The sequence below is a fragment of the Ornithorhynchus anatinus genome, chromosome X5 (genome assembly GCF_004115215.2).
Source record: "Ornithorhynchus anatinus isolate Pmale09 chromosome X5, mOrnAna1.pri.v4, whole genome shotgun sequence".
In the NCBI taxonomy this organism is placed as follows: Eukaryota; Metazoa; Chordata; class Mammalia; order Monotremata; family Ornithorhynchidae; genus Ornithorhynchus; species Ornithorhynchus anatinus.
Window position 1 is genome coordinate 62,453,390 of NC_041753.1, and position 25,365 is coordinate 62,478,754.

The window sequence follows — 25,365 nt, forward strand, 5'->3', positions numbered from 1 at the left end:
CTTTTGAGTCTCTGTGAAAATGTGATCTGTCATTGAACTGTAACTGCAAAGACATGCACAGGGGCTGCCTTTTTCACTAACTCCAGGGATCATCGTCCCACCCTATAGAACTGGCCACCATCCCAGACTAGGGTCTTGCTCAGAAAGAGAAGCCTTAGATCAGTAAGGATCCCTTCCGGGTATCAACCCTGAACACTGAGAAATAAATACCATCCCAGGTCTGACTGCAATGCTGACAGAATTTCTGTGCCTGTGTCTCATACGACCGTGTCTAAATCTTCTTATTCTGAGACTAATTAGGGGGCAAATTCTTGTCCCTGCTTATATTTGAAATGTGTATCCAAGGGTCAAGACACTACTGAATTACCGTGGGCTGGCACTAATGAAATCTGGGTAATAGAGAACTCCCCATGCTTGTACAAGCACGATAATTACTGTACCGCTGGCAACACTGCCCTAATATCTGACCTAGATGCTTCCAGGTCTGATCTTTTGAGCTCTGGACATTTCTTGGCCTCCGGGGACCTATGCCTTTTAGGTTCCATCTCTTTAAGTTATAAATTCTGGGGGAAACTAGCGTGCAGCTGGGAGAAGAAGGAGAAGGACTGAAGCTATAAATATGGATATTGAAAATTCAATTAAAGCCACACTTGGTAAATTAAGCACTGGTCTAAAGCGGTAGGGTTGATGGAAGAAGTGAAATTATAGCCCCAGATTTCTATGATTATGGATAAGGCTGTTGTTTCAGTCTGTTTATTCTGTTCCTGAGTCGATACCAGCTCTGAGGGGCAATAGTAAAAGGCTCAGCGAGCAGGGGGAAAATTCAGGAAAAACATCTTCATTTTCTTTGAACCTAGAAAGAAAAAGAATCAATAATAAAACATCACACAAGAATTCCTGGGGATGTCGAGCAATGAACTGGTTAGGTTGGTGGTCGGGTGAGTCTTCATCAGTTTCACTCTGCCTGGAGCAGGCACTCCTCCAGGGGTTATGTTGGCAGAGTTGGCATTTCCTGGCAATGAGGAAAAACTGTCAATCAGGCTGATTTGTGGTCAATTATCCCCTTGAGCAAGCTGGCATCTTTCCAGCCAGGGAGACAACCACATTTTATCCAGGAGAATTCAAGAGCCAGTTCCCCAAAACTGGTGCAGTTCATCGCTTTGGATGTCAGCTGAGCAGGGTACTCTCCTGCAAATCAGAACTCACACCGACTTTCTTGATGTTGCCATTGTGGCCGGGACCCCGGTGCCAGAGAAAGGAGTTGGCCACCCACGCCCAGAGACCATGACCAGCAAAACACAGGTTTAACTTCAACATGAGTTCACCAAAAAAAAAAATCCTCTTAATAAACATCGGATCATGGTAAGAAAATGTCCTGTAGGCCGGTAGGTCCGAATAGAATTTGCATTTCTTTGATTACGACTCCCATTTTCACTCCAAATAACCATGACAGGAAGAACGGGAAATTTTATGCATTTAATATGCCTCTGGGATTCATTCAGTCATTCAATAGTATTTATTGAGCGCTTACTATGTGCAGAGCACTGTACTAAGCGCTTGGGATGAACAAGTCGGCAACAGATAGAGACAGTCCCTGCCATTTGACGGGCTTACGGTCTAATCGGGGGAGACGGACAGACAAGAACAATGGCACTAAACAGCGTCAAGGGGAAGAACATCTCGTAAAAACAATGGCAACTAAATAGAATCAAGAAGTGGAAGAGGTTGTGGAAGGGGAGAGGGGATAACAGCAATCATAAAAATTGTGATATTTGTTAAGCACTTACTATGTGCCAAGTGCTGGTGTAGATAGAATACATTTTGGTCAAACCCAGTCCCTGTCCCACATGGGGCTCGCTGTCTAAGAGATAGTATAGAAAAGCTGGGTATTTATGTATCATCTGTTAGGCAGGGTGTGTGTACATATGTGAGTATCCTGCCATCAGCTTCTCCAAGACAGTAGGGCAAGTATGAGGAATGACAAACTTGCCATCCAGTGGAATAAAAAGCCTTGCCAGCGCTGCTGCTGTGATAGGATGGGAGGAAGGCACTTCCTTGAGGCTCTGATGGGGGAGATGCCCCAGGGCTAGCAGGAACACAAGCATCCACTGCTGTTAAGCACTGCACTTTTTTGGCACTGAACATACCAAGCATTCAAATGAGCAATGACACTTTAAGTAAAACACTGGGTGGAAGGGACGGGACACAGGATACTGTTAGGATCCTTAGAAACAGTATGGCCTAGTGGAAAAAGCACGGGAGTGAGGGTCAGCAGACCTGGATTCTAATTTCAGCTCCACCACTTGCCTGTTGTGTGACCTAGGGCAAGTCATTTAATTTCTCTGTGTCTCAGTTTCTTCATCTATATAAATGGGGATTAAAACTGTGAGCCCCATGTGGGACAACTTCATTACCTTGTATCTACCCCAGCGCTTAGAACAGTGCTTGGCACATAGTAAGCACTTAACAAATGCCATCATTATTATTATCATTATTAGAGAAGCAGTGTGGCTTAGTGGAAAGAGCACTGACTTGGGAGTCAGAGGACATGGGTTTTAATCTCAGCTCTGCCTCTTGTCTGCTGTGTGACCTTGGGCAAGCCACTTTACTTCTTTGTGCCTCGGGTACCTCATCTGTAAAAATGGAGATTAAGACTGTGAGCCTCACGTGGGACTCACGTGGGACTCTGCATCTACTCCAGTGCTTAGAACAATACTTCGCACATAGTAAGCGCTTAATATCATGATTATTATTACTATTACCTCTCAGTAAGGCTGTCAGCCCTGTGGGGGACAAGGAATGAATCCAATCTGATTTTCCTGTATCTATCCCAATGCTCGGCACATAATACATACTTAACAAATGCCACAGATATTTATTTTGTGTTGGTCTGGCTGCAGAGATGGGGCAAAAAATCAGGGGGTGTCTTAGGCATGAAGATGCTTGGGCCTTGTCCTGATGTGCGGAAGCCTTGGAGAAAGGCACCTCTCTAAAATGATATTCCTAGAAATCCTAAGAATGAGAATGCACAGTCCAATTACCAAGTGCTTGCACCTAGTGGTCCCTAAGTTTCCAAAGAGTGAATTAGCCTTGCTAGTGCTGTTTCAATTTATCTTGATTACACAGTTTGGTTGCTAACTTTTCCTTTTGTGGTAGTGAAGTCACCTCTGCCTAGCTTTCTCTGGATTGTAAACTCCTCTCTACACTGTAAGCTCATCCTCCAGACTGTCAGCTTGTTATGGGCAGGGAACGTGTCTGCTAACTCCCTTGTGTTGTACTCTCCCAAGAGCTTAGTACAGTGCTCTTCAGATAGTAAGTGCTCAATAAATGCCACTGATTGATTGATTTCCGTAGCCCTTGGGGATGAAGGAGGACTCTGGCTGGGCGTTGTGTTCAGTAAACTATCTCCAGCCTCATTCACATATTTTGAGCTTGGCAAATTCATTCCCTTTTGCCTCAAGCCTCCCCCCATTTAAAGTTCATAGCTCTGGTTGTGTGTTCCCAAGGAAACTGCAACCAGTTGTTTCCCTGCTTTCTGGAGTCCAAATATATATTTTTATGGAGTTTTCGCATGTTCCATGAAGTATACATACCATGTTTCCAGCCCTATTAGATATATATAGGAATATATTCAAGTACTGTACAGAAGCCTACGGAGAATTGTCACTTGTAAATCAAAACTCCCAAACTTAAAGAGGCGGGATTAAAAATCACCACTGTGTTATTGTACACACTGAAAAAACAGAAAAGTCAGGCTGTATATTCTACACTTTCATGGTATTATCGCAGCCACCTGGGGCTGACTCCTTGACTCCTAAAAATGCTGTCCTTTAAAGAACAATTTGCTGTTCAAGAACTATTTGAGCCTCATTTCTTAGAGCCACTTTCACAAGTCTTTCCTGCTGTATCGAATAGGAATCGAGCAGAGACGGGGTAAGCCTTGCTGCTAAGCCACCCAAACCTTCGGCACTGCCGACGTTTCTCAACTTGTCAATCCAATCTCCTCTGGAAGAGCTTGGTTTTAGAGAGGGACAGGCCACAGAACTGACTCAGCTGAACCTAGTCGTGTGTTGTGCCATTATGCCCCTATGTCATTATGTCACTGACAAAGCAAAAGGAATCCATCCAGCAGACGTTCTTTTTCTTTGGTTTGGAGCAACGATATTTAACCTTATATATGTGTATCTTGTGTTCTCCTTTTTTCGTGCTTTCTTCCTCTATCCACTTCTCTTAAAGCATCCAAATTGGAATTAGTGGTGATATTTGTTAAGCGCCTACATTATGCTAAGCTTTGTACTAAGCAGAGGGGTTGCTACAAGATTATCAGGTCATACACACTCCCTGTCCCTCATGGGACACACGGTCTAAGTAGGAAGCAGAACGGGTATTTAATCCCCATTTTATGGTAAAGTTAAGTGACTTGCCCAAGGTCACACAGCAGGCAAGTGGCGGAGCAGGGATTTTAACCAGATCTCCTGACTCCTAGGCCTGCGCTCTGTCCACTAGGCCAGGCTGGTTCTCATCCTATATATTAAGCTGCTCCTACTTGATGTTTGCTGAAGAACAACTCCAAAGATTACCCCCACCTCCCCATCTCTGCCTCCCTCCTCAGCGCATGGGGACTCAGGACCTAATAATAATGTTGGTATTTGTTAAATGCTTACTATGTGCAGAGCACTGTTCTAAGCGCTGGGGTAGATACAGGGTAATCAGATTGTCCCACGTGAGGCTCACAGTTAATCCCCATTTTACAGATGAGGTAACTGAGGCACAGAGAAGTGAAGTGACTTGCCCACAGTCACACAGTTGACAAGTGGCAGAGCCGGGAGTCGAACCCATGACCTCTGACTCCGAAGCCCAGGCTCTTTCCACTGAGCCACGCTGCTTCCCTAGGACCTAGAGCTCCTAACTAGAGTGGAGAGTAAAATTCATTCCCAGTGAGAGTTTAAGATTTCAGCTCAAGGTTGATGTCTACTTGGCTCCAGAGGGCTCTGGACCATTATATGCCTTTAAATAGGCTTTCTGCAGTAGACCAAAATGGAAAATGTGCTCCAAAATCATTCCTCCTCCATGTAGATTTTTAAAGGGCAAAGCAGTAGGATGAGTGGAGCATATTTCCTAGAGCTTTACTGATGGTTTAGCAAGGGATGCAGAGGTGAAGAGGCCTGGAAAACTTCTCCCTTACCTTCTATGCCCCCATGACATATTGTGATGCTCATATAGAGTGATGCGGCAAGTTAGCTGCCTCCAAAGAAGAAAACTAAGTCTGGCTTTTTCAAAAAGTATAATCATTTTTTCACCCATTTTTAATTTTTTTTTTCTTTCTCGAGCTCTAGGGTAAAATTGCCAAGCTAGGTTCTAGGAGAACTGCTATTGCTCGCGATCTTGCCCAGACACAATCAGAAGGGTCTCTTTGGTGGGTATAATCTGGGGAAGCAGCATGGCCTAGTGGATGGAGCATGGGCCTGGAAGTCAGAAGGCCCTGGGTTCTAATCTCACCTCCACCACTTTTCTGCTTCATGACCTTGGGCAAGCTACTTAACTTCTCTGTGCTTCAGTTACCTCATCTGTAAAATGGGGATTAAGACTGGGAGCCCAATGCAAGACAGGGACTGTGTCCAACCTGATTAGCTTGTATCATCCCCAGTGCTTAGAGCAGTGTTTTGACACATAGTAAGAGCTTAACAAATACCATCATTATTATTATTAATCTTATTTCTATTTGACAATATGTAAATGTGGGTGCAAACAGTAAACTCGGCTCTCTGTCTTTTTGGGGAGAAGAATGCCAGTAAATCTGCAGTAAAGGAGCACAGTTTAGCTGTCCCCCAGCACCTCCTTTCTGATTCAGACTGTGAAGCAGTGTCATCACAGTCAGAGTCTGACTCTAAATTCAACCCTCTAGACTTGTAGTGAGCAGGCATTGTGCCTGTTTATTGGTATTGTTGTCCTCTTCCAAGCACTTAGTACAGTGCTCCACCCACAGTAAGTGCTCAATAAATACGACTGACTGACCAGCTGACTCTCCATTTCTAGACTGTTTACTGCTTGTGGGCATGGAATGCGTCCACTAACTCTGTTGTATTGGACTCTCCCAAGCACTTAGTATAGGGCTCTATGCACAGTAAGTCCTCACTAAATACGATTGATTAATTGACTGATTGAAGCAGGTGCACATCTGACCCATCTGTTCCACCCCTAGGTTTAATATCTTCAGAGCCAAGTATCTCCTTTGCCTTTTCCCTAAGATATATATATAATAATAATGTTGGTATTTGTTAAGTGCTTACTATGTGCAGAGCACTGTTCTAAGCACTGGGGTAGATACAGGGCAATCAGGTTGTCCCACATGAGGCTCACACTCTGAGGCACAGAGAAGTTAAGTGACTTGCCCACAGCCACACAGCTGACAAGTGGCAGAGTCGGGATTAGAACTCATGACCTCTGACTCCCAAGCCTGTGCTCTTTCCACTGAGCCACGTTGCTTCTCTCTCTCTCTCTCTCTCTCTGCATATATATATACACACACATACGTATACATTTAAGGGTTTTTTTAAACACAATTCTCAATTTTATTTCCAAAGCAATCATATTTATTGAGCACTCACTGTGCGGGGCACTGTACTAAGCAGTTGGGAGAGTACAATATAACAGAGTTGGTAGACATGTTCCCTGCCCACAGCAAGCTTACAGTGTAGAGAGTACAAAACGGTAGCTTCAGGTACAATGACTCCTTTATTATCAATGTTTTCCAAAATGACTTCACTTTCTAGTGCTCCTATCTTATAGGAATAGCTATTTTTAACTCAGATGCTTCGCTATCTTATGGGAACAGCTATTATAACTGGGATGTTTCATTTTGTATCTAACCTCCAGTACTTAGTACAGTGTTTGGCACTTAGTAAGGACTTAGCAAATGCCACCATTATTATCATTTTGAGGTCCCAATCCTTCAGTAATAGTAATAATATTTATTGGTTACTCACTAGGGGCATTTCACTCTACTAAGTGACCGAGAAGTTCAAAACAATCAAGTGACACATTTCCTGCTCAGAAGGAGTTAACACACTAATAGGAGAGACAGACCTAAAAATATTTACAAAGAGAATGATCGAAGGAAGTAACAGTAACAGTAAAATTGAATAGCATATATACAAAAGAGCTCAGGATGGGTATTAATATAAGTACCTAAGTCTTGGGATAAGCTGGTGACTTTGTATGACTTGGAGTGCTGGGAATTCCAGGTTCTGCCACTTGTCTGCTGTGTGACCTCGGGCAAGTCACTTCACTTCTCTGTGCCTCAGTTACCTCATCTGTTAAATGGGGATTAAGATTGTGAACCCCATGTGGGACATGGACAGTATCCAACTTGATTAGCTTGCACCTACTCCAGCGCTTGAAACGTAGTAAGTGCTTAAGTGATGCCAATAAAAAAATTAATTGGATTAGATGGGATTTTAGGAGGGCACTAAATATGTTCTGTCGGATGTACAGAGGGAAGGAGAATAGGCCGGAGGAAGAGCACAGATGAGGGACTGAAGGTGGGAGAGGTGCGAGCGAGGTACAGTTAGAAGGCTAGTTTGAGGGGTGTGAAGAGGGAGAACTGGGCAATAATCAGTGGAGACAGTATGATGGTGTGAGTAATGAATGAATAAGTAAAATAGTGTGAGTTGGTTGAGAGTTTTGAAGTAGTAATAATAATATTTATTCATCAATCAGTGGTATTTGTTGAGCACTTATGTGTGCAGATCACTGTATTAAGTACTTGGAAAAATGCAATACAACAGAGTTGGCAGACATGATCTCTGCCCAGAAGGAGCTAGCAGAGCACTCTACTAAGCACTGGGAGAGAATACAGAGGTGGGAATTAGACATTCATTCATTTAATCTTATTTATTGATCGCTTACTGTGTGCAAAGCATTGTACTAAGTACTTGGGAGAGTACATCACAACAACAAACAGGCACATTCCCTGCCTAAAACGAGCTCACAGTCTAGATGGAGAGGACAAACAGTAACGTAAATAAATAAATAAATATATGAATAAATATATAAATAAATAAATCACAGATATATACATACATGTGCTGTGGGAATGGGAGAGAGAATGAATGAAGAGAGCAAGTCAGGGTGATGCAGAAGAGGAGCAGAGGGCTTAGTCAGGAAGACTTCTTGGAGGAGATGTTCCTTCAATTAGGTCTTGAAGTTGGGGAGAGCAATTATCTGTCTGATACTGGGGGAGGGAGGGTGTTCCCGGCAGGACGTGGCAGAGAGGTCAGAGGCGAGACTTGGTCCCTGGCCCTTGGGGGAGGCTCACAGTCTCAAAGAAGTGGAGGGTGAGACATTTTGGTTTGAGTAGGAGAATACGGAAAGTCAGTAGAGGGTATCGAGGAGAGGAGAGATGTGAGCTGCGGGACATTACAAGAAGATGACGTGTGCAACAGCACACAGCATAGATTGCGTGCAGGGAGGCTAGAGTGTGGGAGACCAGTGAGGAAGCTGATGTAACAGTCTGGTGGAGGTGTTATCAACATGGAGTGGATTTAAGGGGAAACTGAACAGTTCTGTTTACACATACTGAGTTTCAGTCAGTGCTGGCAGAACATCTAGCGGGAGCTATCCTGGAAGAAAGTGGAGATGTGGGATTGACGATTGGATGAGAGATCGGGCTGGATAGGTAGATTTGGGAGTCATCTGCAATGAGGTAGTAGCTGAAGCAGTGTGAGATGATAATAATAATAATAACTATTAAGTGTTTACTATATGCCTAGCATCATACTAATCACTGGGGGATATACAAGAACCAGGTCCCACATGGGGCTCACAGTCTACATAGGAGGGAGAACAAGTAATTGAATCCCCATTTTGCAGTTGAGGGAACTGAGGCACAGAGAAGTGAAGTGACTTGCCCAAGGCTACACACAGTAGACCACTGACAGAGCTGGGCTTAGAATCCAGGTCCTCTGACTCTAGGTAGGCCTGTGAGCTTTCCACTAGGCCACACTGTTTTTTTCAGGGAACTGATGAGCTCCTTTTCAGATAGAGTGTAGACTCACAAGAATAGATGAATAACCATTCAGAAACACCCTCAGTAAGAGAATGGAAAACAGATGAGGGGTCAGCAAACAAAAATGAGAAAGCAAAGCGGTAGAAGAAAAACCCAGAATGATACCACTCTGCCAAAACTGAGGCCTGAAAGGGTTTTAAGGAAGAGGGAGTGCTCCAGTGTCAAAGGCAGCTGAGACATCGAGGAGGCTCAGGAAGGACTTGGCTACAAGAAGGTCATCATGACTTTAGACTAATCTCAGAGGCGTGAAAGGGTGGAAAGCCAGATTGCATTGGGTCGAGAAGAGAGCAGAAAAAATGAAGGGAGTGGGTGCATAAAACCAGTTCCAGGAGTTTGGATATGAGTGGAAGCAGGGACATGGGATGATATCTGCAGGACTCTATGGGTTTGAGGGCTTTTTTAGTATGGAGGAATATTTGAGCATGTTTGAAGGCAGAGGGGAAGGGGCCAACAGAGAGTGAGAGGTAGAAAATAGCAGTGCGGTAGGGGAAGTAAGCTGCTTGAAAGCAGGAATCATGTCTACTAGCTCTAGCATACTCTCCCAAGAGCTTGGTACAGTGCTCTGCACAGAATAAGCACTCGATAAACACTATTGGATTTACTGAGCAAGCAATTTTAGGAGGAGGGAGGGGATAGGGTCAGGAAGAGGAGGTAGATTTGATAAAACATCAGGGAAGCAGGAGAAAGATGAAAAGCTGGCTGTGGAATGGAGGGGGGGGAGGAGTGACTGAGCAATCTTGGGGAGTTAACACCTGATTTTTAAAAATTTTACCAATGAAGTTGGCAAGGTCATCAGGGGCTAGGCAAGGAGGTGATGGGAGGAATGGGGTCTTCAGGAGGGAGTTGACGATTTGAAAGAGTTGGAGAGGGTGGGGGCATGGAAGTCAATATGAGAGGCATATTAGAGTTGCCGAGTAGAAAAGAGCTGAGATATCAAGATAAAGTGAATTCGTAATTGGCATAAATCATCCCAGAGCCTGGATTTCCACCATTTGCATTCAGCAGGAGCACAGGAAGTAGACCGTGGGAGTGGACTGTGGTGGATAATCTAAGATTGGCGATTGGGTACGTGTGGGCAGGGAATGTGCCTGTTTATTGTTACTGTTTATTGTTACTCTCCCAAGCTCTGCACACAGTAAGCACTCAATAAATATTATGGATTGACTGATGGACTGAGAGCAATGAAAGGAGTGGTGGAGGGGAGAGAAGCAAGCAAGAATGGAGGAGAGGGCAGAGTTGAGGGTGTGTACTTTTGCAGCTAGGGATGGGAGAGCTGGCAGAGATTCCAGGAAGGGTAAAACGACTTGGGAAAGGTTGATTGGGTTTAGGGTATGGTGGGGGTGAGGGTCAAATTTGAGGACTACGGTGTGTGGGTAAGATGGACGGTTAGAAGGTTTGGTCAGAAAGTGATAAGTCAGAATTGGTGAGATTGGAGGGGAGGCAGCAGTGCTTCAAGATGATTAGGTCTAGCGTGTATCCAAGCTGATGTATGACTGAGGCGGGATGAAGCAGGAAGTCAAGGGCTCACTTGGACTGTAGGTAGTCCAAACAAAAGGTTACAAATGCACCTTTTGGTACATAAGAACCGATGTGTGGTTCACTGCCTATCTGGAATACCATATTCAATATTGTAGGATATATCCATTATTTTAATCAGTCAATCAATCAATGGTATTTATTAAGTGCTTAATGTGTGCAGAGCACTGGATGAAGCACTTGAGAGAGTACAACAGAGTTAGTAGACATGTTTCCTATGGCAAATAAAGTCTCCGCCTCCACGGGGGCAGGACCACTAGACAGGCTAAAAGATTCAGGACTCTTGTGGCACTTCCAGAAAGTGCTGCTGCATGTGTCTCACAGTCTGCCAAACCCTTCCTGAGTCTCAATCCAGCCTTACTACTGGCCTGTCGTAATGTGACACCTTGGTCACAATTAACCAAGTTGTTTCTCAGCTTCCATGTCTGTCAAATGGGGAGAAGATCCATGGTCTGCCTACCTCTACGATTTTGAGCCCCATGTGGGACCAGGGACTGCCAGGAACGTGTCTGTTATATTGTTACTTTGTACTCTCCCAAATACTTAGTACAGTGCTCTACACACAGTATGCGCTCAATAAATACGAGTGACTGCCTGCCTGACTACCCGAAACTGATTAGCCTAATGGGAGAGCTGGAGAATGGGGGCTTTGAAGACCCCAGACCTTGTGCTCTCTGGCTGTGTGCCCTATAGGGGCAGGCAGGTGGGGCACTTAAAAATCCATTAAGGAGGCAGCTGGGAAAGAGCAAGATTGCTGGCAGACTCCCTGTGCGTGGCTCTATCTCTAGACAGCATTGGACACTGCTAGAGGCAAGAGGTGTATCCTGCTCAAGGATGGAGCTCAGAGCCCTGTGCAGATTAAGTGGGGGAAGGAGAAATCCCTCCCCACATCATGAGGAAGGTCTCTGTAGACTGTAAGCCCCTTGTGAGAAGGTATCGTGTCTACATGTCTAAAACAGCTCCTTATCTTCCCTCCCAAACTCTGTCCTCTCCCTGTCTTCCCTGTCACTGTGGATGGCACTACCATCCTTCCTGTCTCACAGGCCCACAACCTTGGTGTCGTCCTTGACTCCGCTCTCTCATTCACCCTACACATCCAATCCATCACCAACGCCTGCTGGTCTCACCTTCACAATATCGCCAAGATCCGCCCTTTCCTCTCCATCCAAAGGGCTATCGTGCTGGTACAAGCTCTCATAATATCCCAACTGGATTATTGCGTCAGCCTCCTCTCTGATCTCCCTTCGTCCTGTCTCTCCCCACTCCAGTCTATTCTTCATTCCGCTGCCCGGATCATCTTCCTTCAAAAATGCTCTGGGCGTCTTACTCCCCTCCTCAAAAACCTCCAGTGGTTGCCTATCAGGCTCCGCACGAAACAAAAACTCCTCACTCTTGGCTTCAAAGCTCTCCATTTCCTTGCCCCCTTCTACCTCTCCTCCCTTCTCTCTTTCTACCGCCCACCCCGTGCATTCTGCTCCTCTGCCGCTCACGGTCCCCCGTTCGTGCCACTCCCGCTGTTGACACCTGGCCCACGTCCTACCACTGTCCTGGAATGTCCTCCCTCCTCACTTCCGCCAAACTAACTCTCTTCCCCTCTTCAAAGCCTTACTGAGAGCTCACCTCCTCCAGGAGGCCTTCCCAGACTAAGCCCCCCCTTTCCCTCTGTTCCTCCTCCCCTTCTCCCTCCCACCCTCTGCTCTTCCCCCTTCCCCTCCCCTCAGCACTGTGCTTATTTGTATATATTATTTATTACCCTATTTATTTTGTTAATGAGGTGTATAGCTCCATGATTCTATTTATCTTGATGATGTTGACTTGTTTTGTTTTGTCCTGGTTTGCTTTGCTGTCTGTCTCCCCCATTTAGACTGTGAGCCCGTCATTGGGTAGGGGTTGTCTCTATCTGTTGCCGAATTATACATTCCAAGCGCTTAGTACAGTGCTCTGCACATAGTAAGCGCTCAATAAATACTATTGAATGAATGAATGAATCAACTATAATGTATTATACTTTCCCAAGGGCTTAGTTCAGTGCTCTGTCCAAGGTACATCCTCAAAAAATACCATTAATTGATTAAACCTACTCACTATAGTGTCTGAGTTTGCACTTTTAGGCAGCCTTAATAATACTCCTACCATCCAAAAATATGAAATTGCAGACATGGTTCTGCCCTAAAACCTTAAGCACATTAGAAACACCTTTTATTTCAATACAGACAGTCCTCGACTTACAGTGTTTCAAGTTACCACAAACAGCACTCACGTCATTTCTAAACTGGCACCCTGTTTCAGTTTTACAACATGTTTTTACAACACTAGCCTCATTTATGGCACGAGCGCTGTTTCCCATCTACCTTGTTGAACTTCAGTGGGCATGTTGACCTTCCCTAATGACTCTGCCCACAATCAGGTAATCTCATCTCCCTCTTCTCCATCCAATAATAATAATAATAACGATGGTATTTGTTAAGCGCTTACTATGTGGTATATACTGTTCTAAGCACTGGACTTCCTGGTCTCTCAGGCTCAAGTCCCCCATACGTCTTTAAACTTTCTGCCCCCCAATTTCATTTCCTCAATGCTCCCCTGTGTCCTAACCATGTCCCAGATATTCCCTCCGTCTCTGTGGATCCATTATGGCCCCCAACCCATCTTTTCCCAACAGTGTTGCTTTTTGAATTAAAAAAAATAGATATACAGTACAGTAAGCACTGGTTTCACAGTTGGGCTGGCCCCTTCCCCTACCAGGATCACCACAGCCATGGCCCTCAGGCCAGATCAGGCGCACTGGAGTTGCGGAGGATGTCTCTGAGACTGTAAGCTCTTTGTGGGCAGCAATCAGGTCTATCAACTTTATCGTAATGTACTCTCCCAAGTGCCAAGTTCAGTGCTTTGCACACGGTAAGTGCTCAATAAGTATCATTGATTGATTGATTGAGCAACCATCACTGTCCTCCCCACCTTCCACACTTGCAGCTCTGGGACTACCATCGTTGTTGGGACTGGGCCAGACTTGTGTAGAATGGGAGAGGGGAAATACAGCAATGGTCCCTTCCCAGGATGCTTCATCCACTCTGGCAGATCTGGCCAGACTCCACTCCTGTGGTGGTCCTGGGGGGCTAGGGGCTGCAGCTGGGGAAGTGACCGGCCCTACCAGCAAGAGAGGAGAGTGGGCTTTCATGGACACCAAGAGAATGTGTGGACAAGGCAGGGTTAGAGGCACTGAGGTGGGTGGGGTTGATTTAGGGGCATGGGCTGTGGGGGAGGGGCACTTGGGAACTGGGGGAAAATGGGGATCCAATTTTAAAAGTCACAATAAGGGGTATAGGGAGAAAGTTTAAAAAGGGAGGGGAAGGAATTGAACAGGAGAGCCTGGGGAGGGGAGTGGTGATGGGTAGGTTACTTGATCGGCCAGTGAAGTCCCCAGCGAGGGTTGGTTGAAAGAGCCATTCTTCTTCTGATGAAGTCAAAGGTGACTGTCCTATTGTGGAACCAATCTGAATCTGACTGAGAATGTAATCATTCTGGGCAATTTTGGTAAAAAGAGTATCTGACTTTAGTTCAGGAACCAATCCCTCATTTATAACATTGTTCCTCTGAGAAAACTGGTTCTAGCTCATAACATTTCGATTTAAGAAGCAGTTTTCAGAAATCAGTTGTGTCCTAAGTCTGATTACGGCCTGTATTTGTCTGAGAAAGCAATAAAGTTGCCCACTAATTCTACTGTATTCTCCCAAGCATTTAGTTTAGTGCTCAACACGCAGGGATGTTAGAAGTGCGAGAAGGATAATATAGAGACATATAGGTCCAGGTTGGATACTCAGAGGGAATATTAGATATGTTAAGTGGGATAGCTGAAACCGTGATCCCTTGTCCATGAATTTATCCTGAGTCTTTTGATATTTTAGGTTTGTCCAACTTCCCGTGGTTTAGAATTGTGCAGGAAATTAAGGAATGGGTATATATAATGATGGAGTGCAAAAACCTGGAGGTGATCAGTGAAGTTGGACACTAAATGGATGACAAGGAATATTATACAGATTAGATTGCCTTGTTTAACCTGAAAGTCTGGTGCTTTTTAGGCCGCAGTTCTGTTGACATTCCTCCTTGGCTTTCCATGGAACACCATCACGACCTCTTTCATGAAATGCCAGGGTCCATAAATGGCAGTCAGAAACCAAAGGCAGACTGCATTGCTCTGCATTCAGAAAGCATTTCATAAACATCACTATTACTATCCCTACTACCAAAGGGTGCTTTAAGGAGAGAGGTGTCCTTGATGCAAATTTTTTTATGGTATTTGTTAAGTGCTTGCTATGTGCCAGGCCCTGTAACTTATTATTAGTTCAGTGGGGTAGATACAAGATAATCAGGTTGGACACAGTCCATGGCCCAAATGGGGCTCACAGTCTTAATCCCCATTTTATGGCTGAGGTAACTGAAGCACAGAGAAGTGAAGTGACTTTCCCAAGGTCACACAGCAGACAAGTGGCAGAATTGGGATTAGAATCTATGGTATGCTCACAACCTCGCAGTGGCTTCGATAGTAGCAACCGGGACAATCTCGCTTTGTAGGACGGTCTGTGTGTGGACGGCTGAGGTTTGGAGCCATCTGGAGAGGTCGAGTCAGTGGGCAGGGACCCGCAGCAGTCTCTTTGGGCTCTTCCAAGGCTGTCGGGCCCACAATTTGGGTGCCCCCTAGTGGTTTTGTAGAAAACAGCATGGACAGCACTACGTTCTCCATTGGATTCATGCACGAAATGAAAGCCCAATCCGTTAATGCATCATTGGTGTTTACTGTGTGTTTATGTGCACAGCACGGTCCTAAGGGGTTGCCCATCCATCTCCACATCAAATAGAAACTTCTCACCACCGGTTTTAAGGTACTAAGCACTTGGGAGAACACAATACAATAGAGTTGGTGGACACCATCCCTACTCACCAGGAGTTTACAGTCTCTAGACTGCAAGATCACTCTGGGCAGGGAACGAGTCTGCTAAGTCTTCTAAACAGACAGTTGGAGGTGGTGGTAGATTATAAACTTTTTGTGGGCGGGGATCATGTCTATTGTATGGTAATAATAATGTTGGCATTCGTTAAGCGCTTACTATGTGCCGAGCACTGTTCTAAGCGCTGGGGTAGATACAAGGTAATCAGGTTGTCCCACATGAGGCTCACGGTCTTCATCCCCGTTTTACAGATGGGGTAACTGAGGCAACGAGAAGTGAAGTGACTTGCCCAAAGTCACACAGCTGACAGGTGGCCGAGCCGGGATTAGAACCCATGACCTCTGACTCCTAAGCCCGTGCTCTTTCCACTGAGCCACGCTGCTTCTCCAGCAAGTGCTTAGTTCAGTGCTCTGCAGACAGGAAGCACTCAATAAATACCGTCGATTGATCGGTAACAGAGTATATAGATATGAATATAAGTGCTACGGGGGCTGTGGTAATTCAAGTGTTTAGGTGGCGCGGAAAGGGCAAGCTGGCAGTTGGGAGAAACAAAGTGGGAGGATTAGCGATTACTCAGAGAAAGCCTCCTGGAGGAGATATAATTTCGGAAGGAATTTGAAGGGGGAGGGAGTTCCAGATAGGGGATGGATGTGAGGGAGAGGTTGGCAGCAGGAGAGACGAGAACAAACCCATGAATAGTTTAGTTTCAGAGGAACAAAGAGTGTGAGCTGGGGTATAGTGGGATAACAGAGTGGAAAAGTAGGACGGAGAGAATTAAATGAGAGCTTTGAAACTCGTATTAGATAATAATGGGATAACTTTTCCCCCTGCCATATTTGGAAATACTGCAACCTTCTGAGGATCCTCTCTTAGATTATAATCCGCCTTTTGTCAAGAATAAGTCAAACTCTTGAATAAGTGTTTGATTACCCCATCTACCTTCTGTTGTTGATTTCCACGCTCCTCAAGTGAGTTGCCTGCACCCACTGCCTTCACTTCCACTCCTCCAATTCTCTCATTTACCGCCCAGTATGGTTTCTGCCCCCTCCACTACATGGACACTGTAAAAGGCACCAGCGACAACTACTTTGCCAAATCCAACGGCCTCTACTCGATCCTAATCCACCTCAACCTCTCAGCTGCTTTTGACACTGTGGACGACCCTCTTCTCCTTGAAACATTATCTAATCTTGGCTTAACTGTCACTGTCTTCTCCTGGTTTTCCTCCTATTTCTCTGGCTGCTTCTTCTAATTGCCTTTCACAAACTCCCCCTCTGCCTCCCACCCTCTAACTGTGGGAATCCCTCAAGGTTCAGTTCTGGGTCCCCTTTCTTTTCTCAATATACACCCACCCCATTGAAGAACTCATTGTCTCCCACAGCTTCGGCCACTACCTCTATGCAGATGATTCCCAAATCTATTTCTCCAGCCCTGACCTCTCTCCTCCTCTGCAGTCTCACATTTCCTCCTGCCTTCAGGACATCTCTTCTGGTGTGCTTTCAGGATGTCTCTTCTTGTATGCCCCACTTCTGCCTCAAACTTAACAACTACGAAATAGAACTGCTTATCTTCCCACCCAAACCCTTTCCTCCTTGTGAGTTTCCCAACAATGTAGATAGCACCACCATCATGCCTGTCTCACAAGTCTGTAACCTTGACATTATCCTTGACTCCTCTCTCTTTCAACCCACATATTCAATGCCATCAAATTCTGTCTGTTCTACCTTCACAACATCACTAAAATCTGCCCTTTTCTCCCAAACTGCTACTATACTGATCCAACCACTTATATCCAGCTTTGATTATTGTATCAGCCTCCTTGCTGACCACCCTGTTTCCTGTTTCTCCCCTCTCCAGTTCACACTTCACTCAGCTGGTTGGATCATTAAAAAAAAAAATGATGTTCAATCCATGGCTCCCCAATCCTCAAGAACCGCCCAGGGTTGTCCATCCATCTCCACGTCAAATAGAAACTCCTTACTTTTGGCTTTAAGGTACTCAGTCAGTTCTCCCCTTCTTATATTACCCCACTTTTTCTCCCACTACAGTTCAGCCTGCACAGTTCACTCCTCCACTGCCAACCTGCTCGTTGTACCTAGATCTCATCTGTCTCACCATTGACCTCTTCCCCACATCCTCCCTCTGGCCTGGAATTCCCTCCTCCTTCATGTCCATCAGATGATCACTCTTCCCCGCCTTCAAAGTCCTACTAAACTCACATCTCCTCCAAGAGGCCTTCCCAAACTAACCCCTCATTTCCCTACCTATTTACCCTTCATACTGTGTTACCTACTCACTTATGTCTGTACTCAAACACTTAGTACAGTGCTCTGCACAAAATAAGCACGCAATAAATAGGATTGATTTTTTTTAATGTCATTTAAGTGCTTATTATGTGCCAGGTACTGTACTAAGTGCTGGGGTAGATACCAGCAATTCATGTTGGATACATTCCCTGTCCCAAATGGGGCTTACAGTCTTAATCTCCTTTTTACAGAAGAGATAACTGAGGCACAGAGAAGTGAAGTGATTTGCCCAAGGTTACACAGCAGACAAATGGTGGAGTCAGGATTAGAACCCATGTCCTTCTGACAGGGAACAGAGAAATTTTGGGGTTGAGAAATTCAAACCTCAAACCTAATTGGGTATCTTTTTGCTGGCTGAAGTAGTACTCCTTTTCTAATTTGGATTTCTTTCTCCTATTCATTTTTTTTTCCTAGATTTGTTTGTTTCTAGTGATAGAAAAGTGGTAGGAACTAATTAATATATCATTACATTAATGAAAAAAGTAAATGGAAATTTTAATTAAAAGTAACATCCTAATAGGATTTATAGTTACTGCCTTGGAAAAACAAAGACACTTTATCTGGTAGACCCTTCTTTCATTGCCTGAGTCGGGAATTTACAGGTGCTTTTATTTAGCTTGAAACTCAAATAATTTGCCTTCCTTGAAGTCTGGCCCCAAGTCTGTAGCAGTTTCATGAAAGTCAGATTTAACCTTTTATCCAGGTTTTTAAACTTTGTAACTTAAAGACTGTTTTCTGTTTATTTCATGTGGAGTAATTTTGGATGATGACCATAATTTCGATTTAAATCCATTTCTAGGTCTTATCTACAGTTAATTAGCCTTTTGTAATGTATAGTTATGAAAATGTCATTCTGATCTGAGAAGCATTTCCTTCCAGAATAAAGTCATATCTACTGCTAGCAAGTGTATTTTTCTTAAATGAATCATCATCGGAGATTTTCATTTGGTCAGTATTTCACATGGTGCTGGCATCCACCACAAATAGTCCCATTCCTGCAGGACTGCCAACACATATAATATAATAACAATAATAATAATAATAATGTTGGCATTTGTTAATAATGTTGGTATTTGTTAAGCGCTTACTATGTGCCAAGCACTGTTCTAAGCGCTGGGGTAGACATAGGGGAATCAGGTTGTCCCACGTGGGGCTCACAGACTTAATCCCCATTTTTACAAATGAGGGAACTGAGGCACAGAGAAGTTAAGTGACTTGCCCACAGTCACACAGGCGACAAGTGGCAGAGCTGGGATTCGAACTCATGAGCCCTGACTCCAAAGCCCATGCCATGCTTTGTTAAGCGCTTACTATGTGCAGAGCACTGTTCTAAGCACTGGGGTAGATACAGGGTGATCAGGTTGTCCCAAGTGAGGCTCACAGTTATTCCCCATTTTACAGATGAGGTAACTGAAGCACAGAGAAGTTAAGTGACTTGCCCACAGTCACACAGCTGACAAATGGCAGAGCCAGGATTAGAATGCATGTCCTCTGACTCTCAGCTCATGTTCTTCCCACTAGGCCACACTGCTTCTTCGGCCAAACAGCTAACATAGGGAAGCATCTTTCATGATCTCTGTTGAAGACAGAATTATAGACTGGGTGGGCCACTGGTCTGATTCAGGAAGACATTGCCTATTTTCTAAGCAATATCTTGGAAAGTCTCCATTGTCTTCACAAGCCCAACTTAGCAGTCTCGGGGAGAATCATGTTCCATTATAATAGCTACACCATTTGGTTGGAGTGAAAATCAGGCTGGGAATGCATCAAACAGTAACTAGAATTTCCTAGATTGCTGTGCAGTTTGACTACTGAAAACAGAACACAAATTTGCATGAACATTTGCCTGAATGTTCCCTCATTCCCTAACAACATTTTAGCTAAAGTGTATAGTATGGCAGGACAGAGTGAACTATATCTTTGTAGTAGATTTTAATTGCTGGAGTCTGTAAACATATTCCAATTTATTGAACAGAAGCACATAGGTCTATGATTTGGTCAAGATCTGCCAATAGTGGAACCGGAATGGAAACCAAATCTCTCAAACCCCATACCTGTGCACAATACACTGGGCCACCCTGTCTGAGACACATTTCCTTCACAGTATCCAGAATAGAAACATTTCACTGTTCTTTGAGATAGGGAAAAGATCTCATAAATTACAAAAATAATTTCCTGGGTCAATTTACTTTTTAGATTCTTTCTGCAACTGTGGGTGAGGTGAGACCGCAATTCCTCACAGCCATCAGTATCATCTTCTCTTTGCCCCTCTCTGCCTCTTGTCTCTGGTTGTGGGCGCCAGAAAAAGAAAATGACCAAGGAAATGTAATTGCAGGGAGGTGGGCAGGAGAGGGCCATGGAATGGAGGAAGGGAGTGAAGTAAAGCGTGATCGCCGCAGGAAGGCGCAATGCATAGCAGTGGGTATGTGACCTTGATCTGACTTCCTCTGCAGATAACCTGGCTCATTCAGTAAAGCCATATTTACTGGGCAATATTGCTGTGTGGTTTTGGAAGCAATTATACTGTCACAGATTAGCATTATGACTTCACTGAAGGGTGTGAAAATTAAGCAACACACTGGATGGGACAGAAGCTGAGCAGAAGCCTAGCTTTAGTTGTAATTCTAGTCCTGATAATTAAATGTGGTGAGAGCAGCAAGAAGGAAATTAGAATAACCTATTAGAATTCTTACTTCAACTGGAAGATGCTCAAAGAAGATTGATTGGTTGATGCATCTTTTGCTTACAAATGTAATTGACCATCACAAAACCATCATTTAATCTGATGGGATTTATTCTGCTGTCAGCTCTAGGCTCCCTTTTATAGGAGGAAGGTGCTAGCCAGGTGGAGAACTTGGGATGCCAGGAGGGAGGCTGAGTGGAGTTTCCAGGGGTGAGGGTGTGACAGCCAGCTCCACTGACCCCCGGATTTAGGAGGAAGAAGAGGAAACCAGGAGAGTTACTCCGTGGAACCCCTCCTTGAGAGAAATGCAAATATTTAGACCAGTCAATCAGAGGAAATGATTGGGGAGGAAGTAGGGAGGCCAGGTAGTTTGTGGAAAAGTCCCTTATCCATGTCGGAGGTGAATGGTGGGGATACGTGTGCCTGAATCAGCAGGACACAGGTAAAGCTCGTGCTATGACGCTGGATGGACAACACAGTACAGGGTGGGATCGGAGACGATCCCGGGAGAACCCTTGAGCTTCGGCATCCAGAAGAGAAGCTCGGACTCTGGAGGAGTGAGGCTCCTGCCCTGGAGGGGGAGAAAGAACCCTGAGAGACCCTGCTTCTGAAGAATTTGGAGAGGGTGAGAGTGGAACTTGGGATGCCCAGAGAGAGGAAAGAACCAGAGGACCGTGAGCCCCAGAACATCTACAGGGAAGAACAGAGGGCCCTGTGGGGGCGGGGAAAGTATGGGACCAAGATAAAGATAGCTTGAACTGGAATGGCTTTCACTGTAACCAAATTAAGAAACCATTAAACACTGTTGGGATCTCAGAACTTGGTGTCCTCTCTTCAGACTGTGAGCTCCTACAGTCTAGAGGGTGTAACAGAACAACTAGAGTGTGATCAGCAGCTTCTCAACATCAAGCAAACTTGACCAGGAACTTTAAATCACTCCATTACCTCGCTCCTGCTTACTTATCAACAGTCTTCTCTTACAACCCAGATCACACTCTTTGTTCCTCCCCAGCTTACCTTCTCACTGGTCCTTGCACTTGATTCCCCTCTCCCGCCCCCGCCCCGGGCGACCCATCCCAGTCCTCTTGTCCCACCGCTACCCCTCATCCCCCTCTCCCCGTCCAGGGCCCCGCCACCTCCTTCCCATCCAAACCCTCCCCTCCCCCCGCCCTTCCCCCCCTCCCCCCCTTGCACCCACAGCTACTTTCAGGTGTGGCCTCTGGAACCCCCGCTCTATTACAGGTAAGCTACCTTTCATCCATGACCTTTTCCTCTCTCGCTCTCTCCTCCTCCTCACCCTTTCGGAAACATGGCTCTCTCCCGAAGACACGGTCTCCGCCGCCGCTCTCTCCAGCGGAGGCCTCTCCTTCTCCCATTCCCCCAGACTCACCAGTAAGGGAGGAGGCGTCGGCTTCCTCCTCTCGCCCCGTTGCCGCTTCCGCACTATCCCTCTTCTGACCCAAGGGTCAGTTCTTGGCCCTCTTCTGTTCTCCATTTACACTCACTCCCTCGGTGAACTCATTCGCTCTCACGGCTTTGACTACCATCTCTATGCAGATGACACGCAGATCTACATCTCCGCCCCTGTCCTCTCCCCCTCCCTTCAGGCTCACATCTCATCCTGCCTCCAGGACGTCTCCACCTGGATGTCGGCCCGCCACCTAAAACTCAACATGAGCAAGACTGAGCTCCTCATCTTCCTTCCCAAACCCGGTCCTCTCCCAGACTTCTCTATCACCGTGGATGGCACGACCATCCTTCCCGTCTCTCAGGCCCGCAATCTCGGTGTCATCCTTGACTCGTCTCTCTCGTTCACCCCACACATCCTATCCGTTACCAAGACCTGCCGGTTTCACCTCTACAATATCGCCAAGATCCGCCCTTTCCTCTCCACCCAGACGGCTACCTTACTGTTACGGGCTCTCGTTATATCCCGGCTAGACTACTGTGTCAGCCTTCTCTCTGACCTCCCTTCCTCCTCTCTCGCCCCGCTCCGGTCTATTCTTCCCTCCGCTGCCCGGCTCATCTTCCTGCAGAAACGATCTGGGCATGTCACTCCCCTTCTTAAACAACTCCAGTGGTTGCCTATCGACCTCCGCTCCAAACAAAAACTCCTCACTCTAGGCTTCAAGGCTCTCCATCACCTTGCCCCTTCCTACCTCTCCTCCCTTCTCTCTTTCTACCGCCCACCCCGCACGCTCCGCTCCTCCGCCGCCCACCTCCTCACCGTCCCTCGGTCTCGCCTATCCCGCCGTCGACCCCTGGGTCACGTCCTCCCGCGGTCCTGGAACGCCCTCCCTCCTCACCTCCGCCAAACTGATTCTCTTTCCCTCTTCAAAGCCCTACTTAAAAATCACCTCCTCCAAGAGGCGTTCCCAGACTGAGCTCCTCTTCTCCCTCTGCCATCCCCCCTTTACCTCTCCGCAGCTAAACCCTCATTTTCCCCTTTTCCCTCTGCTCCTCCACCTCTCCCTTCCCATCCCCACAGCACTGTACTCGTCCGCTCAACTGTATATATTTTCGTTACCCTATTTATTTTGTTAATGAATTGTACATCGCCTCGATTCTATTTAGTTGCCATTGTTTTTACGAGATGTTCTTCCCCTTGACTCTATTTATCGCCATCGTTCTTGTCTGTCCGTCTCCCCCGATTAGACTGTAAGCCCGTCAAACGGCAGGGACTGTCTCTATCTGTTGCCGACTTGTTCATCCCAAGCGCTTAGTACAGTGCTCTGCACATAGTAAGCGCTCAATAAATACTATTGAATGAATTCCCCTGCCTCTGACCCCTTGCTCCAGCCTTTCTTGCTGCCTGGAACTTCCTTCTGTTAACTTCTAATCCCGACTCCTAATCCTGGCCCCGCCACTTGTCTGCTGTGTGACCTTGGGCAAGTCACTTCACTTCTCTGTGCCTCAGTTGTCTCATCTGTAAAATGGGGATTGAGACTGTGAGTCCTAGTGGGACAGGGACTGTGTCCAGCCCGATTAGCACTAAGCTCCAGTGCTTAGTACAGTGCCTGGCGCATAGTAGGTGTTTAACAGATATCATAATTATTATCTCCATCTTCCATATTTTATCCTCCCAACTATCACTTCAGCACTTAATCACTCTCAGCCACCTATAGCACTTTTTAATGCACAATTTACTTATTCCATTATTTAAGCACTTATTTATCTATTTACCTTTCCATTCTCTTTTTTCTCCTACCTGTAAATTACTTTGTGTCTGTTTCCCCCATTAGCTTCTTGAGGGCAAGAATCCCATTTTTTCCTTCCAGTGTACTCTCCCAAGCACTTAATAAAGCAGGAGCAGCCTGGCCTAGTGCAAGAGCAGGGGCTTGGGAGTCAGAGGTCATGGGTTCCAATCCCAGATCCACCACTTATCTACTGTGTGACCTTGGGTAAGTCACTGACCGTATCTGTGCTTCAGTTACCTCATCTATAAAATGGGGATTGAGACTGTGAGCCCCACGGAGGACATCCTGGTTACCTTCTATTTACCGCAGAGCTTAGAACAGTGCTTGGCACATAGTAAGTGCTTAACAAGTACCATAATTATTATAATACTGTTGACTGATTGTCAGATCATTGTACCAATGGGGTAACTCACTTCCAATTAAATTGATGTTTTGCTAAAAGAAAAAAATGAAGAAAATATAAATGACTAACCTTTATTTTGTATCTATCCCTTTCCTCATCTTTTATGTTGATTTTGTGTTTTTATTGTTTTGTTTTCTCCTTACTCCTGCCCCTTGCCCATTCCCTTTCCCCACTTAGTTTATTGCTATTGTTCTTGTCTGTCTGCCTCCCCCAATTAGACTGTAAGCCCGTCAAAGGGCAGGGACTGTCTCTATCTGTTACCGATTTGTACATTCCAAGCGCTTAGTACAGTGCTCTGCACATAGTAAGCACTCAATAAATACTATTGAATGAATGAATGTGAGCCCCTTAAGGGTCAACCCTCATTCTCACCCTTGTATTCTTTCCCAGTACTTAGTACAGTGCTTTGCACACAGTAAGCTCTTAATAAATAAAAACTATTACTATCTTGACCTTAAATTAAATATTCATAATACACCTCCACATATTGTATGTTCATCATTTCAAAGATTAAGTTAACATGTATACCCCTTGCTTCCTAATTTGACTATCTGGGAGCCACAAAACTTTAGTCACAGATACCATAATATGTTTGATTTCCCCTGCCAAGCCCTTTGGGACCTATTCACTAAAGGATGGTGAGACCCAATGAGGAAAATCAGGATCTCAAAGAAGAGCTGAGAATTTAGGGTCAGAAATCGGCCAAATTGAAATAACCATATTCAGAGGCATGAAAGGTGGTGATTGAAACTGACACAAAGACCAGCACCCTTGAAAGGAGGTTAAAGGAAATGGGTTTGGTTAATCTGAGTGAGAGAAACCTAATGGGCCTGAATAATGGCCTTCAAACCTCTGAAAGATATGTATAAAGACAATACCCACCAGTAGTATTCTGTGTCCACAACAAGAGGCAATGGACTCACTTGCAGCCTGAGAGAGGCTCAGGGAACCAACGGAAGAACGTCTTGACTAGAACGATTGTGAAGTCACCACACCTGGAGATCTTTAAAAAAAATAATAGGCAACCACCTATCCTAAATGGTCTGGTCATTCACCTGGGGGGGGGGGGGTGGAGCTGGTGATCCCTAGAGTTTCCTTCCAGCTCTATACTTTGATATTGAAAAGCAGAAATGTGTAAGAAGGATTTCACGGGCTGATGAAAGGGGAACTGAATCTAAGAATGGAAAGTCAACTAAGTAGATGTCTAAACTGACACCTGGCCATTTA

The 25,365-nt window shown here is 45.4% G+C and overlaps 1 long non-coding RNA gene across 1 annotated transcript; it reads right to left on the reverse strand.

The window, feature by feature from the left end:
- Nucleotides 1-737: 737 nt before the first annotated feature.
- On the reverse strand, nucleotides 738-25,098 carry LOC120638150. The gene is made up of 2 exons (XR_005659656.1): nucleotides 25,021-25,098; nucleotides 738-853 (listed from the first exon to the last, which is right to left on the reverse strand). It is a non-coding gene; the product is annotated as an uncharacterized LOC120638150 (long non-coding RNA).
- Nucleotides 25,099-25,365: the final 267 nt, after the last annotated feature.